The sequence below is a fragment of the Equus asinus genome, chromosome 14 (assembly GCF_041296235.1).
Source record: "Equus asinus isolate D_3611 breed Donkey chromosome 14, EquAss-T2T_v2, whole genome shotgun sequence".
In the NCBI taxonomy this organism is placed as follows: Eukaryota; Metazoa; Chordata; class Mammalia; order Perissodactyla; family Equidae; genus Equus; species Equus asinus.
The window spans coordinates 7,982,818-7,998,357 of NC_091803.1; positions in this window are offsets into that span (position 1 = coordinate 7,982,818).

The window sequence follows — 15,540 nt, forward strand, 5'->3', positions numbered from 1 at the left end:
CAAAAGATAAATAAAGGAGAGAAACCTGGATACGTGCGGAGGAAGCAATCACACAAAAGAACTAATTCCAGAAAGGTTCACAATTTGGCCCAATTAGAAATTGAAAATTTACTAGAGTAATTTATATGGCAAAAAGATAAAGGGTTCTAACTGGCATTTGTGCCTCCACAACATAGTTTCTGAACTAACTTTAACATCTGCTAACATGCCCTAGTTTGGAAACCTTCATGGACTTTACACAAGAGCTGAAATTATGGTTATACCTAGTGAAATGAGCATGTTTTCTAGTTTCTGTATTTAAGGCTTTGACATCTGAGGCCTCGGCAACCTTGGAGGAACTGCCCTGCCAGGGTTAACTAGTTGCTACAGATAGTAAATGACTCCTATGAACAATCCTTTCATACGTAATCATCTAGAGTCAACACCCTCAACCCCCTCCTCTCCGAGGCTCTTCCACTCTGGGCCACTCTTCCCTTGCCCTCGTCACCCCAGGGACGGAGACCAGACAACCAGGGACACTGCTGTGCCCTGAGCCCACTGAAATGATTCAAACCAGCCAAGCCAACACCTGCTCACCCTGCCTCACTCCTTCCTTCCCGTGGAATCCACTCGAAAGGCTCTCGCCCATGTTTTCCCCTCGCTCCTTCTGTCACCTGACTGACCCTGGTGCTGCCCTGTGTGGCCCTCCATGGTGTACCCTGCCTTCTGTTGCTCGGAATCTGTGAGGAGAGAAAGCTTCTTCCTTCGTGACAGTTATTTCTGTATCTTTGAGTCTGACTGTACCTGATGGAAATAAACCCTGGTACACTTAAACCTCCTGGGCCCAACTACATTTACACGTGGCTGAACATTTTGCTATTATAGATTTGGTTAATATGCTCTGTTCAGAGCCTGTTTCAACATCCTCCGAGCCACAGTTTGCCATCACCTCTGAGGGGACATGTTTTTGCCTTGTTACCCACAGGGACTAAGCCGTTCTGCTCTCACAGGCAGTCTTTGCAGGCAAGACCTTCACCGGATCCCCCTTTCTCCAGGAGTACAGGCATGACATGACTTTTGTGACCTCCTCCTTCGAGGACATTTGTTTGACACACTTGTGAAGGACGTACAATCCAATATCATGTGATCCCTTTTTGCTTCTGGAGGCAATATAGTCCTTGTCTACAAATTTTACTTAAGGCCATTTATGCTGTGACTTATAAATGAGCCCAGCTTCAGTGGGGACCCCCTCCAACAAAGGACTCTAGGAGCTGTCCAAATTAAAATCAACAGGCCCTCCCACTAGAGCCCTCAGAGACTCTTGTGGGGAAGAGGCTTTGGCAACCTCCTCTCATGCTTCCTGGAGTCTCTGGAAAACCCAGCACATGCGTAAGTTGTCTGTGGGTTCCTGATGCAAGAAGCCCGCCTCCTTGGCCCTGCATTCTGCCCTATTAGAGCAGCAATTACTGGCCACACACTGGCCTCTTCTGGAAACAGAATCTCTCCCAGATGCTGAGCCTCCATCCCCAGCTGCCTATTATCACTTTAGTCCTGGAAGTAGCATCCAACAAGTGCGGGAAGATGGGGTCGGCCCGGTGGCAGAGCAGTTAAGTGCACAAGTTCTGCTTCAGCGGCCCAGGGTTCGCCAGTTCGGATCCACGGTGCGGACATGGCCCTGCTTGGCACGCCATGCTGTGGTAGGGGTCCCACATATAAAGTGGAGGAAGATGGGCACAGATGTAAGCTCAGGGCCAACCTTCCTCAGCAAAAAGAGGAAGATTGGCGGCAGTTAGCTCAGGGCTAATGTTCCTCAAAAACAAAACAAAACAAAACAAAACCAAGTGCGAGAAGGTTACCAAGGCTTCCTTGAAACAGGATGGATCCAAACCTGGGCCCCGTGGCATGTGCGACCTGCCAGATGGGGTGCCCTCCCCTGTCCTCCCTCCATTGCCAAATATGATGGAGCTGCAGGATGTCACCTCTCCCACAGAACCTTTGGCTGCTTGGGAATTCTCTTGGGATCAAGCGAGTGAATATCAATGAAAGTTCATACACTCAAGGTTGTCGATGACCCCCTCTCCCTCCTGGTCTAGTGCCAACCTTGTTTCCCAGGGAAGCATTTCTCTTCCTCCCTAAATGTCTCAGATATCACCAGGGTGTAAGACGATGTCAAGGCATCAGAGAGACAACTGTACTATGAGGCCTTAGATGAAGATTCAATATGAAGTGTTGCTTTGAAACCTGGTAAATGAAGAGGGCCTCAAATGGCCTACCTGCAAGTTTCCCTCCTCCACAGCTCCCAGAGATAAGATCCCCTCGCCAAACAACACCTTCATCACAGGGAGCAGGCATGGGTGCTCCCCAAGTAGTGGTCTCAAGTTCCCTGCTCACCTGTGAAATTATTCAAATGAGCCAGTCCCACGTTCCTGTGGGAACCAGGGGAGAGCGCACCTCTCATGGTACTACAAAGACTGTCCCCAACCCCCTTGCGTATTTACTCTCTCCCCAAGCGCACTTTCCTATGTGGCTACACATGGTGTAGAGTGTCCTCCCATAGGCTGCCTGTGTAAATAAATAAGAAATTGCCATTGAACTCACGTGTTTAGTGTTCAGAAATCCCCATCAACCTAAGGTGCATAGGAATCCATCCCTCGCCATCTAGGTCAGGCAGAGGAAAATTAAAGACTTTCGGTGTACACTGGATTGAAGGAGTTACCCTGCTACGATTAGGCTCGATGAGCTTGAAGTCCTTTGAGTCAGAACCTGTTTGGGGTCTGCAGAGAGTCGTGCGTGGCGGGAGGGTGGCCCGCGTGTGGGTGAGGAGCAGGGAGGAAGGTTGCAGGGGCGAGGCCTTGGAGATTCTGCTCCAGTTTGGCCTGCAGGCAGTGGAGAACCCTGGATTCCTTTCAAGCAGGGAAGCGATGGGACCACACACAAACTCAGGTCCGGGTACCCGATTTCGCAGCCAAGCCAATCAGTGAGACGTCAGGGTTGCAGCAAGGAAAGAGGTTTATGATCAAGAGGCGGCCAGACAAGGAGGTGGGAGTAAAACTCAAACCCGCCTCCTCAAAGGGAAAACAAAACGTTGGGGCGTTTAGCTGGGGTTCGGGGTAGGGGTGGGACCAGGAGAGCGCTGGGGGTGAAGCTTGAAGAGTCCTCTGCTCAGGTGCGACTGTCACTGGTATTTCTTCGTGGGTCACAAGTGCGAAGTCAGTGGGGTTCGACGTGTTGCACGCCGAGGATCTCTGTCCGTGACGCGGAAAGTGGGCGATCCGTCATTTCAGCTGGTCCAAGCCTCTGCACGATGTCCGCTCGGGCGGGGGCCGGGGGGGGGGGGCTGCCATCAACCTGCTCTCTGATCTGCCGTCTTCCTGTTGTTCTGCAAAACAACCTCAGAAACTTTGGTTACTTTCTTGCCCACGTCCAGCCCTGTGGGGGCCGGGCACCGTGGTGTCGGTAACGGCAGGGTTTTCCTCTTGGGTCACCCTCCCAACAGTGTGGAGGATGGGTTCAAGCGGGGAGGTGGGGGGGGGTGGTGTGCCAGGAGGCCAGCCGGCAAGATCAGTAAGGAGTCTACTGGGCTGGTTGCGTGCAAGAGACAGGAAGGCATGCGGCAGAGCAGCGGGGACGGCAAACACGGGAAGGCGCTCGGCTCCCTTTGGGAGTCGGTAGGCTGCGAAGTGGGTGAGACAGAGAGCTCAAGCGTGGCCCTGAGGCCTCTCGCTCTGCTGTCGGGGGATGAGATGGGCAGAGGTTTTCTGAGGGGATGAAAGGAAGGTAAGAGGAGGGGGAGGGTTTTGTTGGAGGATACCGGGCTCCCTTTTGGACGTGTCGGTTTTGAGAAGCCTTCGGACATCCTGAGAGGTGCGTCCAGCAGACAGTTAGAGAAAGCAGCGTGGAGTCAGGGGCAGGGTGACGTCAGTCGTACGCACTCCGAAGCCCTGGGCATCCGGGGGGCGAGTCGAATCGTAGGAGAGCGCATGAGCTTGCTCTGAGACCCGAGGGGTTCCTGTTCCCTGAAGACCGTGCCTTCGGGAACAGAACCCTTTGAGAAGTGGTCGGGAGGAGAAGCCGCAGAGGAAAGTGAGACAGAGGGGTCTGAGGTTAGGAAGGGCACCTGGGGAGGGGGCCATCCCCCAGAGAAAGAGGGTGGAGAGAACTTGCAGAGACTGAAGACGTGGGCAGCATTCCTCAGACACCACAGGGAGTTTAGGAAGACGAAGGAACCGAAGGGCGTGCCCTGGCCTCTTGCCAGGACGGGACGGCGACGAGATTTGGGGAGTCTTTCGAGGAGCCGGTGAGAGACGAGGCGATGACTGGATGGCTGACGAGGAGAGGAGTCGAGGTCTTTTGGCAGCAGCTTAGCCGTGAAAGGTAGACAGAGAAGGCGGTGGTGGAGGAGCAGAAAGGAGAGGTGTGGATGCCGGGAGAGACTTGGGTGTGCTCAGCGGCTTAAGGAAAGAGACGGGCCGAAGAGAAAGCAGCTGGCAAACTGAGGGAACGAGATCTTTGGGGGAGGCTGAGCAGATGGTTCCCAGGGCACCCCACGTGGAGCCGGGCCCCTGGAACTGCCAAGCTGAATCCCTCTTCCTGGAAAACCAAAGGGAAAGGGGAGGGGTGGGTGGAGAGAAATAGAGGGACGTTCAAACGGGGGTGGGGGGGGTGCGGGAAACGGAGAGTTCTTGACTAGCTGGCCTCTGATCTCTTCGGGTCCCGAACGGTATGAGGACGATCCCGCTTGAGGCAGGCGATGGAGATTTGGAGGGGCTGTTGAGGAAACGGGGCGGGGGGAGGGCGTTGACCACGGCCCTCTGATGGGCTTGGGGGCGGAAGCGGCTTCCATGCCCATCGCGAGGCGCCGGTTCAGTCAGTCGGTGTCCATCCGGACCACAGACCACAGACCCCTGCTTTGGAAAACAACAAGATGCAGTTCGTAAACCCTTGCAAAGATCTCTGAGGTCAGGTGACTGGCTTTGCAACCAAAAGCGAGTCAGGGAATAAGATCCTCCCCTGCTTAGGAGTTTTCTTTCCTGTCTGTCCCAGAGGCCAGAGAGCACCCGAGGGCGGTTTCCCAGGCAGTGGAAAGAGGAGGAGGACCAAGCCGAGCCGGGGGAAACCAAGCTTTCCTCCTGAAGTTTGGATGCCTGCCCCTTGCACGTTTGTGCCCTTCCCCTTTCTTCCTACTGTCCCGGGAGTGGGCGCCCTCGCGCGCTTTCTGATTCTGCAGCACTAAGGCAAGTTAGGTTCCCGCTCCCCGAGGGAAAGCTCAATAAACGCCCCCCTCCCCCCACCCCCGCCCTTCCCACCCCCCCACTCTTCCCACCCCCCCACCCCCCACCCGCCCGCAACCCCCCCACCTCCCAGACCCAACCCCCACCCCCCACCCCACGCCCCCCAGCTCCTCGGAGACGGTGACAGCGTGGCAAACAGAATCGGAAGCGTCTTGGCCCACAGCCTGCGATCCCACCCGTGCCAAGCCTGCTCTCCAGAGAAGTGACATCCGTCCGCTTTAAGCTGGGTGACCACCTGCAGCGACACCCTTTTGAAAGCGTGAGCCATAGCTATTTCTTTGAAAGCTCCAGTAAAGCCGCAGAGAAACCTGTGACCTTTAGCACAAGGCCACTTCGTGCTAAGGAACCCACAGCGGGGGACCGGCTTTCCTGAAAGCGCCGTCGTCTCCTCTGCGGCTTGGGGAGCCTCTAGGGCTTGGACAGGCCTTGGAGCAGCCCGGCAGCACTCTTGGCGGGTGGCAGCAGCCAAGGTGTGCCCCTGGGCACGACGTCGGTCATGGCGTCTAAGAGAAGGTGCCCAGACCCTCCGGTTCCGGGGCCGGGTGGGTCGATGAGAGACACGGCTGGGGAGCAGGGATTCCCGTCCGATCTTCTGGGGGTGGCTGCGAGGGCGGGTCTCAGAAGAGCTGGCACGTTCTTAGCCAGTCTCTTCCTGGCGGGTGCTTCGGGACGCTTCCTGGGCTGAGCGGGGAGCTGTCGTGGTGGAGAAGCTCCCCGAGACTCAGCTTCTAGAAAATTCACCCAAAGCTCCGAGAAGGAACTCTTGAGCTCGGATTGCTGGCTGGGTCTCCGAGGCGTGTCAGGGGCACTGCGGGATCCGAGCCGCCCGGTCACCCATCCGGTAAGGCCGCCCTGCTCTTCCTGCAGCAACTGCTCCATTGCCTCCCTTTCCACACCCAGGGTGCTTCCCATCCGTCGGAAGGCTTCCCGGCGTTCGTGTCTGGCGCTTTGCAAGGCGTCCGTGAAGAGCTTTCTCAGGAGGGCCTTGTCTGCTTTTCCTTGCAGGGTGCTCACTAAGTCGGTCCACTTCTTTTGGACGTCCTCCAGCTCTTCCTGTCGGGCCTCGTCTTGTCGCTGCAGTTCTCCGATCTGCTCCTCCTGCAGGCGCGAGGCGGCTTGCGCTCTCTCCAGCCGTCCCTGCAGCGACCTCAGCTTCCCTTCCAGACCATCTGCCTTTTGCATCCATTCGGCCAGGACCACCTTCAGCTTGGCCAGGGCTCCAGCGTGCTGCTTCTCTGATTCCCGGGAGGCGGACAGCTGGAGGGCAGTCTCCTCTTTCTGCTGGGTGACCGCAGTCAGTTGCTCCTGCAGGGACCCGAGCCGGGCAGCGGCCCGCTGGCTCGCCTTCTGCATGGCGCGGGAAGATGACAGGAGCCTCTCCTCTAGCGCCGTGACTTTCCTCCTGAGTTGGGCCGCTCTGTCTCCTGCCAGCCGCGCTGCCCGGAGATGCGCGTCTTCGCATTCTGAAGCCTGCGTCCGAGACCTCCCCAGCTCCTGGCCTAAGCGCGCTTCCTTGTCCCGCAAAAGGCGAACCTCCTCCCGCAGGGCGCAGTTTTCCACTCGTTCCTGTCTCAGCGCCAGCGCCGCCTCATCTCTCTCGTGCTGAAAGAGAATGCTCTTTTCCTGCATGGAGGTCACTGCATTGAGAAGCTGGCCTAATTCCCCAGCCCGGCCCTGTTCTTTTTCTCTCAGGAGGCACTCAAAAGCCAGAGCCGCCTTCTTCACGGAGACGCATTCGAATTCCTTCTCCCTCAGCGTCACAGAGAGGCGCATGTTCGTCTCTTGTAAGGCTTGGTTTTCGGCGTCCTTCTCCCTGGACCTTTCCAGCAGTTTTGCATTTTCCTGTTTGACTTGGCACGCATCCGCTTCCAGATGGCCTATCCTCTCCTTCAGGTTTGTCACCGCCTGCCTCAAAAGTTCGTTTTCGCTCGCTTGGGTCGTGAGGTCTTCCCTCAGAGAAAGGAATTCCTCCCTCTGCGCCTCGATTAAGAGCTCTTTGTCCTCCAGCGTGTTCTGCAAAGCCTCTTGTTTCTCCTTGAGCCGCTGAATTTCGGAATCCGTCTGTGCCTGCCGTTCTCTCTCCAGTTCCGAGGTGGCGGCCATCGCCTCGGACAGTCTCTGAGTCTCCTCCTGGAGGCTTCTGATGGCTGCGTCTTTTTCCTCCGTGGCTCGCCTTAAGGCTTCCATCTCTGCTGGCGGCCCTTTCGAAGGCTCGCCCAGCGCCTCGGACTTAATTGCCTCCTGAGAGCCGGCTGCCTCGCAAGTCCGCGACGATGCGGCGGGCGGCTGTGGTGACGTGAGGTCGGGTGGACCCAAGAGAACCTCCTCGGCATTGCAGAGCTGCTCTAGGCCGAGCTGCATCTGTGCCAGTCTCTTCCCCAAGAGCCGGAGTTGGGTCGCATCCCCTTGAGAACGGGGCAACGGGGCGGCAGGGTGCATCTGTCGCCGAGACTTCTCCTCGCTGTCCACTAAGGCCCGTGCCTCGAGTGGTGGGAGTTCCTTCTGAAGTTGGGATGACTCCCGCTGCAGATTGTGCACCTCGGTCAGCACCAGCCGCTGCCACTCCTCCAGCACGTTGACCCGCTGCTTCAACGTGTCCCGTTCCCGGAGAAGCTCCTCCAACTGGTTCGCGTCCACGCCCCGAACCTCATGGCCAGCGTCGGACGTTTGCCAGATGGTCAGTAAAGTCTGACATTTCTGGCTCAAGGCACCGATTTCAATGTCTTTGGCTCGGACGAGGCGTGATAAGTGCCGGATCGCTTCTCGAAACATGTCCTCCCCGCCGCCGTCAGCTCGAGGGCGCCGTGTCTGATTTTCGCCTCGCAGCTTCCCGAGCTCTGCTTCTTTGGTCACCAGCAGGTCCATCATTGCGTGATACGCCCTTTTCAGCTGGCTGTTTTCCCTCACCTTCTCGTCGAAAACGGCCAACACTCGTTCCCTTTCCAAAGCATAGGCTTGCAGTTGCTGCTGGAGGCCCCCCGCATCCTGGACGGAGGCAGCCGAAGCTAGGCGAGCGGGGAGGCCCTGGCTCTCCCAGTCTTGCGGCTGGATCGTCTGAGTTCGTGGCCCGGTCTCATCTTCGTCCGGCTCATCAAGCCGCTCGGTCAGAGGGGTCGTCTTTTCGGTCCCAAGTTTCAGTGCCTTCCTCTGCTTTTGCTCTTCAGTGGTCCTTGGAGGATGCTGGGTTTCCTCCTCCAGGTGACCTTCGATCCCTTCCAGTGGAGACACCTCAGATTCTAGTTGTGTCACGGCGTCGAGGGTGTTCGGGTCAACCACTGGAGCGGCTCGAGCCCGTTGTTGTCTCTGTGGCTCCAGTTCTTCCCTCAGGTGACTGCCTTCTTCTTGCAGGGAGGCGAGCCTTGTGTCTCCTTCCTCGAGGGTTTCCTGCAGCGTTGCGGTGTCTCTCCGAGCTGGAGTTGCCGGTCTCTCCTGCTCGGGTGGTCCGGTCGCCTGAATGGCTTCCGTCTCCTTTCTCCCCGAGTCGGGGAAGTCTGGCAGCTTTGGCGTCCCCTTCCTCAGCACACCTCTGGTGGAGTCAGAGAGGTGTGCGGGGAGGGAAGCCACACTGCCGCCCACTCGCCCCAGGGAATGGCCTAAGCCGGAGCCGAGGCCGAGGCGGCCAAACCAGGAGGCCATCGCTGCGGGTCACAGCACTGACCTGGTGCGCTCCGCGAAGAGCGTCCAGCCCAGTCGGACAGTCCCGCCAAGTGTCAGGGCCCCAGCGGCTGCGCGAGGCTAAGAGTCAAATCACAGCCAGGCGCTGCTAGGCGACGGCGGGCCGGCGGCCTGGGGGCGGGGCCTGGGCGGGGCCGGGGCGGGGCCTGGGCGGGGCGCGGGCTCCAACCGTTGGGCTCGGGCTCCCGGAGGGGAGGGGCGGGGCTGCCCGCAACCGCGAGGCCTGCTGCCCGGCCCTCACCCATGGCCACCTCCTGACCCGCGTGCCCCGCTCCGCCCCCCACCCACCCCCCACCGCCAGCCCCGTGGGCCTCCGCTCAACCCCAGGGCTTCCCACCACGGCGGTGGGCCCCCCTCTCCCTCTGCTTCAGTGCCGCCCCCGGGGGCCAGGCGGCCCTCCTGCCCCCTGGGGCCGCCCGCCAAGACCGCCGCGCTGAAGGCCGCCATCCCCACACCACCGCCACCTGTGCGCGTGGCAGCGCGTGTGGGCAGGAAGGACCCCAGGGCTCTGACTGCCGCCGAGCGCCTCCCACGCTCCCTCCTGTCCTGCGGCCGGGGCTTTTCCCAGCCGGCTTGGAGAACACTCGGAGGGCCAAGGTAGGTGGGGACCCGCCTCCACCTGCAGAGTTCCGACGAGTGTCTTCGGACACACGTCGGCCCCCTGCGCGGAAGCACGACCCTCCTGAGCACCCTGACCATTGCCATCCCCCACACAGTCGCCGGGGTCCTTGCCCCGCCGCCTCGCCCCCCTCTTCCTGCGGCCCTGCCTGGAGAAGCGGTCCCCGGGAGGAGTCTGGGGGCTCTCGGGCGCCACAGGCGGGGTGTGGCACACCGCGTGCACGCTGTGCGCCCGCTTCTGTCAGCGCGGGGCGGACTCTGGTCGGGGAAGGGAGTCTTCCCCATGCGTCCAGCGGGCGGTGGAGCGGGGAAAGGACCCAGAGGTGCTCGTGGAGCGCGCGGCCCCCAGCCCCGCTTAACCACGGCGGAACGTCGTCCCCGGGGCCCGACTCGGGGCCGGCGGCTGAGGCCCGGCTGCGCGCCGCGCCCTGGGCCTGCCGTGCGCTCCTGCCCCGGCGCGGGGCGCGGGGCGCGGGGGCGGCGCGGCTGGCCCCGCGGGCCTGGGGACCCGCCGCCGCAGCGACCAGAAAGTCCCGGTCAGCCTGCCCCGAGCTTCGCGGGCCTGGGAGCCGGGCGCCGCCGCCGCCGCCGCCGCCGCCGGCTGGGCAGTGTGGCGCGGGAGCAGCCGCCAGGCCGTCCCGATGCGCGCGCCAGGAGCCCCGCAGGCTGGGGAGCCGCCGCCGCCGTCGCCAGGAAGTGGCCGTTGCACTGCGGGAGGCCGCGGGCTCACCAGAGCATGGGCAGGTGAGGGCACCTGTCGGCCGCCTCCCTCCGTGCACCCGTCGGGGTCTCCACCGCCCGGGCCCCGCCCCCGGGAGCAGGGACCTGCGCCTTCTCCTGTCCTGCCGGCGACCCTGGCGCCCGTGCTGGCTGCCTGGGGCCACCACTCCCATCCCTGGGGCGCGTGCCCCTGCTGTGGGACACTCCCGCCAAGTGTCAGGGCCCCGGTGGCTGCGCCAGGCTAAGAGGGAAATGACAGCCAGGCGTTACCAGGCAACGGCGGGCTGGCGGGCTGGGGGCGTGGCCAGGGGCGGGGCCTGGGCGGGTCGCGGTCTCCAACCGCGGGGCTGGGGTGAGGAGGGGAGGGGAGGGGCTGCCCGCAACCGCGAGGCCTGTGGCCAGGCCCTCACCCATGGCCACCTCCTGACCCGCGTGCCCCGCTCCCCGCCCCCCCGCACCGCCAGCCCCGTGGGCCTCCGCTCATCCCCAGGGCTTCCCACCACGGCGGTGGGCCCCCCTCTCCCTCTGCTTCAGTGCCGCCCCCGGGACCGGCATCCCCACACCACCACCACCACCTGTGCGCGTGGCAGCGCGTGTGGGCAGAAAGGACCCCAGGGCTCTGACTGCCGCCGAGCGCCTCCCACGCTCCCTCCTGTCCTGCGGCCGGGGCTTTTCCCAGCCGGCTTGGAGAACACTCAGAGGGCCAAGGGAGGTGGGGACCCGCCTCCACCTGCAGAGTTCCGACGAGTGGGTTTGGACACACGTCGGCCCCCTGCGCGGAAGCACGACCCTCCTGAGCACTCTGACCATTGCCATCCCCCACACAGTCGCCGGGGTCCTTGCCCCGCCGCCTCGCCCCCCTCTTCATGCGGCCCTGCCTGGAGAAGCGGTCCCCGGGAGGAGTCTGGGGGCTCTCGGGCGCCACAGGCGGGGTGTGGCACACCGCGTGCACGCTGTGCGCCCGCTTCTGTCAGCGCGGGGCGGACTCTCGCAGGGAAGGGAGTCTTCCCCATGCGTCGAGCGGGCGGTGGAGCGGGGAAGGGACCCAGAGGTGCTCGTGGAGCGCGCGGCCCCCAGCCCCGCTGAGCCCGGCGGAACGTGGTCCTCGGGGCCCGACTCGGGGCCGGCGGCCGAGGCCCGGCTGCGCGCCGCGCCCTGGGCCTGCCGTGCGCTCCTGCCCCGGCGCGGGGCGCGGGGCGCGGGGGCGGCGCGGCTGGCCCCGCGGGCCTGGGGACCCGCCGCCGCAGCGGCCAGAAAGTCCCGGTCAGCCTGCCTGGAGCTCCGCGTTTTTGTAGGTAATGTAAACAAAATTATTAGGAACAAGTAAAGTAAATGATGTAAGTAAGATAAAAGTTTTTAGCTGAACTTTTTAATAATAGTCATGTGTTATGGTATAAGTACTTAAAAATAACTTCAAAACCTCCTGGTAACTTGAAACCTTTGAGTTTTACTAAATTAAGTTAAATGCTAGAAATTTGTTGAGTATCTTGACCATTTCCAGATAAGATAAAATTGTAAAACATTAATTACTAAACATAGGTTTATCTACTTTCGGCTTCTGATTAAAAGCAAAAAACCTAAAAGATGTTTGGGTCTATTAGTAAACATGTCTTGTGCCGCACTGAAAAATGTATGCTATAAGGAAATGTATGTTTTCAGTAAAAGAAGGTATAAGGAATGGAGATGCTTTAAGAAAGTAAATTGGTCCTAAAGTCAAAGTTGTTATGGGAAAGAGGAAAGAACAAACTCTGAATATGAGTAAGAAAGTCTCTGAAGGTTTGTGGAAAAGGAACCCCGAGAAAAGAAGTTTTCCGCCTAGCCAAGCTGGCAAAGATTGAAGGAATTTAATTAAGTCAGCGTTTCTAAGACCAAAAGTAAGCTGGTGCAAAATTGGAAACTTGGCTTTCTCACTGTTATAAGGATGAGGTTTTCTTGGGCTTCTAGTCTGCTCTTGATGAAGAGATTATGAAAGGCTTCTCTTTACATTTGATAGTCTGCCTAAAAGGCAAAAAAGGGATTTTATGTTTTCAAAATCATTTCCCGTGTTGCTTTTATCAGGTCTTTGATTGCGAGAGCTAAGGGTTTTCTTACGGCCATTTAACTTTCTCTATTTGTCTGAAAGTCTTTGTCACCATGGTCGAAGGCATAACTGAGTATTAGCTCACAGTGACCTATGATCCTATTTAACGAAGGGTTTTAAAACTGATTTGAGATTTTTTGATGAACTTCTGAAAATCAAATTCTAAATGAAGTCTTTTTCGACCTCTAGTTAACTTTGGGATTTTTCAGAGGATCCCTGCAACATCTTAAGGACTTGTTCTCTCTCCTTATAAAAAGAGGGATATGATACTAATTAGCCTTATTCAATAAGTTAAATTACATGGGAGGCATTTTCAAATAAGAAATAACATTTAGACTTCTTTATGTTGTATTTTCATAGGTATATAAATATTCTAGAAATTATGTGAAATTCCTACAAATCTGATATGTCCTGATATAATGTTATCAGTCATAACTCTAATTATTATCTTAAAATGTTGTATGTCACAGGAATGACCAAATTCCTTTCTCAACTGCTGTATAGTGAGCCCTTTTTGAGTCCTTTCTCAGTTATAGTTACTCTGACAATGGCTCATAGAAAGGAAACTCATCAGACTTAACTGGCTCTCTGTCATCAAAATTGAGGCCACCCTGCGAGGACTGAATCTGAGCGTCAGGAAAATGCCCTAGCTGACTTTCGTGCAAAGGCAGCAACATCAGAATCTGTAGAGACTGGCATGTGTGGATGAAGTCCACTCTGTCTCTGCAAAGAATAGCCCCTCATTGCCTGACTTTTATTATCCTGACGTGTTCTTGTAACATGGCAACTGTCTGGTCCTGAATCAGAGGAATTAAAGAGTGTAAATAGTGGCTGTACATAAACAAACAGTCAGGGCTATGGGAAACCCCAAACAGCTGCTTGGTTCTGGCTCCCTGGCAAACCCCACTTTTGGGTTTTTGCATTCCTTTCCCCACCATAGTGCATTAAGCAAAACTCTATCCCTAGAGGCCTCACATCTCCTCCCCTTGGACCGTTTGAGCACTTGCAGCTGGATTTCATTCAGCTGACGCTTAATATGGCTTAGCAGCATGTTCTGGAGTGGAAAGAAATCTGGGATCTTTGCAGCTCCTTCTGATCCGATCTTCCCGGGCCTTTTATGTACTTGACATATTGTGAAGTCCTAGAATATCAAACAGGGTATTTATAGGCAAGGGAAAACCCACTTTTACTGAGAAATAAATGAATCCTAAAAGGACGTGGTCATACAGCATCATTCTTATATGTGAAGGCAGCATGTGTCTCTAACCTGGAATTCCCTTTGTGGCTGCCGTTCCCACTGTGGGCATGGCAGACCCTTCAGGGACTGGACATTCGGGCACAGGGTCCTAGGATCAGTATGTGCACCTCACATTCCTGTCAGACTACAGATGATTTGAATACATCATTCTATTTATGTTTCTCACATATTGGTAGATGCCACAGTAATTAATCCACTGAAAATTCATTTAAAAATATTATTGCACTTCTGTCTGCCTTGTGTGTTTGTGTGTGTGTATTTTCTCCAACATAGATATTAAAAGTACAACAGGCCCACAGTCCCTTATCTAAAGTCGTTGGGGTCAGATGAGTTTCAGAATTCAGAATTTTTCAGATTTTGGAAAAGTAATAATGTGTACATGTCATTTTTATATAATGTCTCCAGCTGGGTCTGGGGCAGCAGCCCTTAGCCAAACGTGTTAGCATTTCTGTAGCAAAATATATGAATGTATCTCACACTGAATGGAATACATAGAGATGATAAACAGCTTCATGTCACTTCAGCTCCAGTTTTGCTGCCTAGTGAGGTATAAAAAGAACTTGTCCTTTAGATTTCAAAATGCTGTATAAGGGATATGGACCCGTCTTACTTTCAGTAATGTTCCAATAGACAGAGCCTGTGAACTTTTTAGACTTTTAGTGCTGTTTCCCATACTCCAGGAACTTGGAAGCCACAATTACATTCTGTAAGCAGGGGTCGCAGACTCCAGTGCCAGGGCAGGTAAAATTAAGCAGTGAAGTGGGCGGTTGGTTAGAAGACAGCAGTGAGTGAGGACTTTGATGAGCTAGTGGGTCCGTGTCCATCTGCAGGAGCTGGCTGCCCTCAGCTCTAGCCACTTGTTGCCGTGGGGAATGTTCACACAATGTAGCCACATCTTCCCATGTTCACTGATCCCCCAGAATGCTGATTTCCACGTAAAGTTTCTTGACATTTAAATGCTGTCAACTAAAAAGAAAAATCCCCTGTGGAGGCCAAAGAAAACATATCTGCAAGCTTTCTCTGGCCTTGGGCTGCCTGCTTTGACCTCTGCTCTGGAGACTAATTCTCCCGATGTGAAAGGCTGGACAGTCGTGTTTAGGTAATGGGCTGCTTCTTGAGATGGGGACGGGACGTGTGTTTTATGGTGATTCATCGTACTTTGCATATAGGTTAGAAGTTTTTGAGTGTAAAAGACTTCACAGTAAAAAGAAAACATGAAAAAGTCGATAGACACTTTGCTTTAGAATTGCCTTATTTTCTAGCCAGTGGGAAGTTTTCTTTTTCACCTGTGAATCTGAAACTTTCAAGTTACTTATCTTGGAAAAGGGAGTGAAAGCCCCAAGTTAAAAAGGAGCCTCTTTGTACAAAGTTTGAGTTGAGGGAGTTTAGACTGTAACATCCCTGCCTTTCCAGGGCCCTCGTGATGGGAAGTGATATTGCGTATCCACCCTTGTATTGGGACAGGGGAGTGTCCTTGGTCTCCTCTCTTGTCAGACCAGACCCCTAGGTGATGTCAGCCCCATAACAGCACCTCGTGGCTGATGGCTCCCAGTTTTCTGCCTCCAGTCCTGGCACTTCTTCATCCTTACATTGATCTCTGCCTTGGACGTCTCCCTTAAATGTCCTGCTATCATTGAACTCCTGAACTTCATCCTGAAATGGGCCTCCTTTCCCGGTATTCTCTAGTCTATATGTCGGCCACCTTTGGCCTGTTGCCTGTTCTATGAAAAAGGTTTACTGGTGCCCTGTCCAGCACTAAGCCGCACAATTGAGTAGTTGTCACGGGGACCGTGTGGCCCGCAGAGCCTATGCTATGTACTGTCTGGCCCTTTATAGAAAGAGTTGCCGACACTTGCCCTAGTGCATTGTGTGCCCCAGTGCCCACTAGTGCACTGAATGTCACCACACCTCCTGGGTCA